General features: G+C 41.2%; 1 long non-coding RNA gene across 2 annotated transcripts; it reads left to right on the forward strand.

Annotated features, from left to right (window-relative positions):
- Positions 1-2,968: 2,968 nt before the first annotated feature.
- Positions 2,969-6,597, forward strand: LOC134956633 (uncharacterized). Of its 2 annotated transcripts, XR_010186037.1 has the most exons (5): positions 2,969-3,048; positions 3,133-3,505; positions 3,815-3,836; positions 4,833-5,387; positions 6,521-6,597. It is a non-coding gene; the product is annotated as an uncharacterized LOC134956633 (long non-coding RNA). The 2 variants fall into 2 exon arrangements; XR_010186036.1 differs by having other exon boundaries at positions 3,133-3,836.
- Positions 6,598-7,014: the final 417 nt, after the last annotated feature.

The following is a 7,014-nucleotide window of genomic DNA, read 5'->3' on the forward strand; positions in this document are numbered from 1 at the left end:
CAGGTGCTCCTCCACCTGTAGCCCTTGAGGCATTCCACTCCGCAGCCCTCTTTGCCTTCAGGCGGGATTTGAAGTCGGCCCACCTACATATGTATTGTGAAAGAGGGACAAAGTAGAGTCTTATTATTTGTCTAAGCTAATATATAGGACACGTGTTCTGCTTGTGTTTGCTAGACATAACATCACATGTAACTACATTTTTTAGTCAACTTATCACTGAAAAATGACTGTCAATATGCACTTACCGTCGTCTCACTTCCTGTGATGTTCTGACGACAGAGCCAACTTCATTCACAGATTTTGTGATGTCTCTCCAGATGCGATCTTTTGAAGCCGCCCCCATGTTTTTTGGCCCTCTATGGATTTTGGACATGGCCTGCGTGACCAAGACACGCAACTCCCTCTTAGTGAATGCAGGCTGTCTTTTCTTCCGTCTGGAGGTAGCCTGTGAGGTTTCTTCTTGTTGGTCATCACCATCTTCCTCCTCACTAGCAGCTTCTGTCTGTTGTGTTTGTGTGGCTAAAGCCAATTCTCCCTCAGTTTGGTCACTATGTGTGTGTGGCAGGGTATCCCCAGTCAATTGTTGTGGTTCAGAAGCAGACATTTGCAGAGTACTAGGTCCTGCCTCTTCAACATCCGCAGAGGCGTATTCCAACATGCGCCTTTGGCAATCTAGGCGTCTTTTCCGCAATGCCATCTCCTGCTCTGCAATGCGGTCCATCTCTGCTGCGATTTGCTCACGAGAAGCCATGTTTGTGATGACGTGTGTACGCCGAGGTGTGTGCTTATATACCTACGTGCGTAGCGTTAATTCACGCAGGTGTACACTGTTAATCTGGTTAATGATTGCACTGCTTATTTAAGGGCCTACTTTGCACGCTGTGAGTGTAGGTAGTTTGGAGTTTCTTGCACTGTTGAGTTTGTTGGCTTGTGCGTGAAGGTGCTATAGGAATTTTCAGAGTGAGTAATTGTCAAGCATACATTTGTCCTTTCGTTTGCGTTTAGAATATAGTCAGTGTAGCATTTTGTCTGCGAATTTTCGTTTGTGAGTATTCTGGAATTCATCTTGTTGTTCATTTTTTGATTTAAAAGTGTTAATTTTATGTTGATTGTTTGTTATTCTTTTTTACACATATATATTTTGCTAGTCCATTTTTGCAAATAAACCTGTGCTTCATTGCTTTTACTGACATTTTTGTTCTCTTGTAGGAGAATTGTTTTGGGTGACGTAACCCTAGTCTATTTTGTTTATTTTGTGTGCTATATAACACAAATAGTTCCTTGCTTTATTTTGGATCAGGTAAGTTCCCTGGGCCTGTGTGGGTGCCTGTTTGGTTTATTGGTCTGTATGTTGTTTTTGACTGTCATATTTGCTCTCTTGTAGGAGATTTGTTTTGGGTGACGTAACCCTAGTCTATTTTGTTTATTTTGTGTGCTATATAACACAAATAGTTCCTTGCTTTATTTTGGATCAGGTAAGTTCCCTGGGCCTGTGTGGGTGCCTGTTTGGTTTATTGGTCTGTATGTTGTTTTTGACTGTCATATTTGCTCTCTTGTAGGAGATTTGTTTTGGGTGACGTAACCCTAGTCTATTTTGTTTATTTTGTGTGCTATATAACACAAATAGTTCCTTGCTTTATTTTGGATCAGGTAAGTTCCCTGGGCCTGTGTGGGTGCCTGTTTGGTTTATTGGTCTGTATGTTGTTTTTGACTGTCATATTTGCTCTCTTGTAGGAGATTTGTTTTGGGTGACGTAACCCTAGTCTATTTTGTTTATTTTGTGTGCTATATAACACAAATAGTTCCTTGCTTTATTTTGGATCAGGTAAGTTCCCTGGGCCTGTGTTGGTGCCTGTTTGTGTTTGTTCAAAGTGTTTGGATTATGTTTGTTTTCCATCTTGATAATAAATGTTATGTTTTTTACCGGGATTGATCAGCAAAGTAGTGTTGTTCTTGGCTGGACTAGCTACTAAAGGGCTAACTTTTTGTTTGTTTTATTTAAATGTTTTTAACCAATTATTCATAATTTTGTAGTAGGTGTTTGTGATGTGTTTGATGTTCTGTTTTTTTAAATAATAGTATTTTTAACAATTACAATTTAACATATGTAGCTTTCATTATAAAAATAATGTTGTTTTTTTTTTTTTTATAATATTCTTTTTGGTCCTGAATTGAACCCAGAAAAAATGTCTTACGCTCCTGCAGTAAGTTGACACCCCCTTTTTTTACAAATTTTTTGCTTGCATATTTTTTGGACATTGTTTTTGTCTTATTCAACTTTTTTTTTTTTATAAAAGTGTGTGATGTCTATATTTATCGCAGCAGAAGCCCTACCTCCCCAACCCACGCCAGCACTCCCACCCCAACCGCCAGCCCCACAACCACAACCGGCTCCTCATCAACCAAGGCAACGGAGGCGTGCTAGGCCACCAATTTTCCGACCCCGTGTCCTACTTTTTGGGATGCCAGATGATGTGGTTGTACGTAGATACAGGCTGCCACCACATCTAATCCTAGACACTCTCTCCATAATAGAGAGTGATCTGGAGTCTGAAATTCGGTATCCTACAGCAATACCACCATTGACACAATTCCTTGCTGTGTTACATTTTTTGGCAACAGGGTCTTACCAGCATGTGGTTGGAGACCTGGTTGGCATGTCGCAGGGCCAGTTCAGTAAGGTCCTGCGGCGTGTCTGCCAGGCTTTCCTCAAGCGTGTGAAGCAATTTATTGCTATGCCTTTGGATGTTGGTGCCCTAGATGTGGTGAAGCGGCAATTTGCGGAAGGTGGTAGTCGCTTCCCACATGTTATTGGGGTTGTGGATGGCACACATGTAGCTATTCAGCCACCAAAACATAATGAAGAAATTTATAGAAACAGGAAACTGTTTCATTCTCTGAATGTAATGGTTGTTTGTGGGCCATCCCTCCAGATCCTTTCCCTGAACGCAAAGTTTACTGGATGTTCTCATGATGCGTATGTCATTAGACAATCAGGGATATGGCACAGATTAAGATCAAGTCAACGAGCAGACATGTGGTTATTGGGTGAGTTGTTGCACATATTTCTTACAATTTAATTTTTTTTTTTTCAAAATTTACTATTTCTTATTTTGGTTTTTCCTCAAACAGGAGACCGTGGATATCCTTGCACCCCCTGGCTCATGACTCCTTACCGTAATCCCAGGCCAGGACCACAGACGGCATTTAACTCCGCGCTTACTGCCACTAGGCAGCTGGTGGAGCGCACAATTGGGGTCCTTAAAGGGCGGTTTCGTGTGCTCCACCGCACTGGTGGCGACATCATGTATTCGCCGGAGATGGCAAGTAAACTAGTGGTTCTGTGCGCAATACTACACAATATCGCGGTAAGGAGTAGCGTAGAGCTTCCTCAGACAGAGGAATTGCCTGATGAGGAGCCAGGGGTTGTTCGACACTTCGGTGGGGGGAGTGTTACACGGAGGGGGAGCCAAGTCAGGGCAAGCATTGTTGCTGAATATTTCAGGTATAGTGTTTTTATATTATCTTTTTTATCCAAATTAAAATCACAGTATGCTTATGTATTATTTGTAATGTTGACATTTTGTTTGATATTGTAAGGTCATTGTGTAATGCTTTTGGTGTGTTGGAATGTGTATTTTTTTTGATACTAAAAATCCGTTAACACGTTAAGCTTTCAATTTTAGATTTGAAATGTAAAAAATGTGATGATGCTAAATAGTGTCCTTATTTGTTTTATATCCTAAAATCCTGATTATTTAAACAAACACACAAACAAATGAAATTGAATGTTGCCCACTTTGTGACTGTCCAGCTGAATGATCACACAAACTGTGGTGAGTACACAGATATTTGTAGGAATTTTTTCCAAACTGTGTGTCTCTGTGTCTGTGTTTGTGTTTTTTTTTTTTGCTAAAAATTTTGCTAATGCGAATGCGTATTTCCGCTCGTGCGAAATAACACTCTGCTCTTCACAGCATTGCAAAGATCAATAAAGTTATTAGAAATGACAACATAGATTTTTGACCAATCACATGCTAACAGACACTATAAATATATGCCCAAATAAGGAAAACGCCATTGCCATGATGCGTGCTGCACCTTTCACCAGGCGGGAGCTCCGCGTCCTGGTTGCGGTGATGGACCGCCGCGTAGGCCGCGTTGGGCGCTTCATCCCAAATCGGGTTAAGCGCGAGGCCTACGCGGAGGTCCGCCGCCTGCTGCGGACTCGCGTCCGCAGCAGGCGGACAATCATCCAACTAGCGCGGAGATGGAGTGATCTCCGCAGGAGGACGCCAGAGCTGTTGGCGGAGATCCGCCAGCAAATACGGGCTATGCATGCACGCAGTAAGTTACATTACATAAGATTCTTAGCAAAAATTTAAGAAATTTACACTAAGTGGTAGGCTAATTGCAACGCTGATTGTCCATTTTTATAACATAGGACAGTGTGTGTGGTTAGGGCAAACAGTACTGACTGTAGCAAAGTGTCACCAAACAAGTGCATGTTTTCCAGAATTAATAACCAGGCAGGAAACTGTACCCAAATACTTGATCAGTGCTGTCTATATAATAAGGTGCCTTGAATAGTTATCTGGTGATGTTGCCTAGACCAATCAATATGACTCAATGGAATAGATTAAGGAATGAGCTTCAAAGTAAAAGTTTTGACTCATTTTGTTTGCTGTGGGCAACATGATGATGTTTTTAAAATGTGTATTTTTAAGAAAAACAAACCACAGTCTTTTACATGGAACAGAACAGTGATTTTTCAAATTGTTTAGTATGTAATTTAACATGCAAAATAAATTTTTTCACAAATATCATTATAGGACGAGAACAACGGCAGACCTCTCAGCCCCCTTCCCCTTCCCAGTCCCCCTCCCCTTCTCACTCCCCCTCCCCTTCTCACTCCCCCTCCCCTTCGCAGTCCTCCTCAGCTTCCCAGTCCCCCTCAGCTACCCAGTCCCCCTCAGCTTCCCAGTCCCCCTCAGCTTCCCAGTCCCCCTCAGCTTCCCAGGCCCACTCCACTTTCCACTCCCCTTCTCACACCACCTCGCTATCTCTTTCTGTGACCCCTTCTCCTCCTTCCCATACCCCTTCTCCTTCAACTTCAAACTCACCTTCTCAGCCCCCCTCACCCTCTATTGGCTTAACTTTCTCTCCGCCCCCCTCGCCCTCTCAATCAGACCCACCCTCTGAAATTACATCCCCAATCCAGCCTCCTTCCCCCATCTAGCCTCCTTCCCCCATCCCTCCTCCTTCCCCAATCCCTCCTCCTTCCCCAATCCCTCCTCCTTCCCCCATCCAGCCGCCTTCCCCACCCAGTGAGTGGGCAGAAGAAGCCCCTGCTGAATTAACTGTCAACCATCATGTTGCAGAGGAAAGTAAGTGTTTTAACATGTTCTCCAAAAATGATTACCTACTTACACTTACAATGCCAAAACATGCAGTGTTGTACTGTTGGAATTCTTGTACCAAGGACAAATCTTTGTGTTATTCTTCATGGTCTACATGTTGTATTGACATTTTTGTGAGTGTCATTATATGTACAGTGTTTATGTGTGCAATGTTTTGTGTGTCCACTCTAGGTCGACACTCATTAGGTCGACAGGGTTGCCAGGACAACAGGGTTTATATGTGTTAGGTTTTCAGGGAAACAGTTAGACCTGAGTGGAGTTTAGTATGTTGTTGGTCTTTTACACTTGTGCCTGTGTAGTCTTAATATTTGCACTTACAAATCACATGCTTCACTTTGTTATGCAGCCTAATGACACACTGATTTGTGGTGTGAAAGTTACACTCACAAAATGATTATTGGCTAAAGTCAAACCTGTTTGACCTTATTTAGTAAGGTCAGCTTTCAGGGAGTGTGGGCATGCTAGGATCTGTTGTCCTTCTGAAGATGTTGATATGCAGTGTGATGATGCAGGACCAAACCCATAAAAAAAATCATAAATACACTCCAGATGTAAATGAATGCCAACATGGTGTAACATTGACGAAGATGGTAGTTATCTTTAACATGGGATGTCGCCCATAGCAACCAATAAGATTATACTTTACAATTGGGGAACCACTTCTACAAGATAATATTCTTATTTTTCCTTGTTTGCTATGGGCAACGCTCCATCTTAAATATAACTCACATAGTAGTAAATGTACCCCATGGTCTCGTAAACGGGAAAAATTTATTAAAAAAACCCAGAGCAGGCTTGTGTGTTTTTCTGCTAATGATTGTACCATAAAACAGCCATGATGTAGTAACTTTGCCATTAAGCAGGCCTGTCCAAACTGCGGACCTCCAACTGTTGAGAAACTACACATCCCAGCATGCCCTGACACAGCTTTGGCTTTCCCTGGCCCCAAAACTGAGTCAAGGCATGCTGGTATATGTAGTTTCACACCAGCTTGAGGGATGCAGTTTGGACATGCCTGCATTAAAGTGTGCTTTGTGCCTTGTTTGTATAATAAGTAATGTGAGTAAGTTATTAATGTTTATGTTATCTCTTAATTTCAGATGTTGCCGTTGGAGATCCCACATCTTTTGCGGACATTATTGCCAACATGAGGATACATCTCCAGGCCTTGCTGGGTCTTGTTGACCAAATCCAAACGTTGTTTTAATTTTTGTTTAAAAAAAAAAAAAAATGTTTATATTATAAAAAAAAAAAAAAAAATTGTTTTCAAGTTAAGCGGGTGTTTATTATTTATTAATGCAATGAAGGAACTGCAGAATGACGAACAGACATTTATTACCTTAAACATTTCATACATCTAACGTAAGTTTGTTTAAAATGTAAAAAAGACATATGTTGTTATTGTCTAAATAAACATGCAAACACCTTCATTCACATACTAAAACTCTACTTAAAAAATAAAAATAAAAACATTAGACCAAGCACATTGCAAACATCTATATTTATATTAAAATTCTAAAATAATTTAGGTACAATTATGGCTACAAAGTGTTCTTCAGGTATTTTAAAAAGACTTAATTGATCTTGAACATTA

Source organism: Pseudophryne corroboree, chromosome 9 (assembly GCF_028390025.1).
Source record: "Pseudophryne corroboree isolate aPseCor3 chromosome 9, aPseCor3.hap2, whole genome shotgun sequence".
NCBI classification, from domain to species: domain Eukaryota; kingdom Metazoa; phylum Chordata; class Amphibia; order Anura; family Myobatrachidae; genus Pseudophryne; species Pseudophryne corroboree.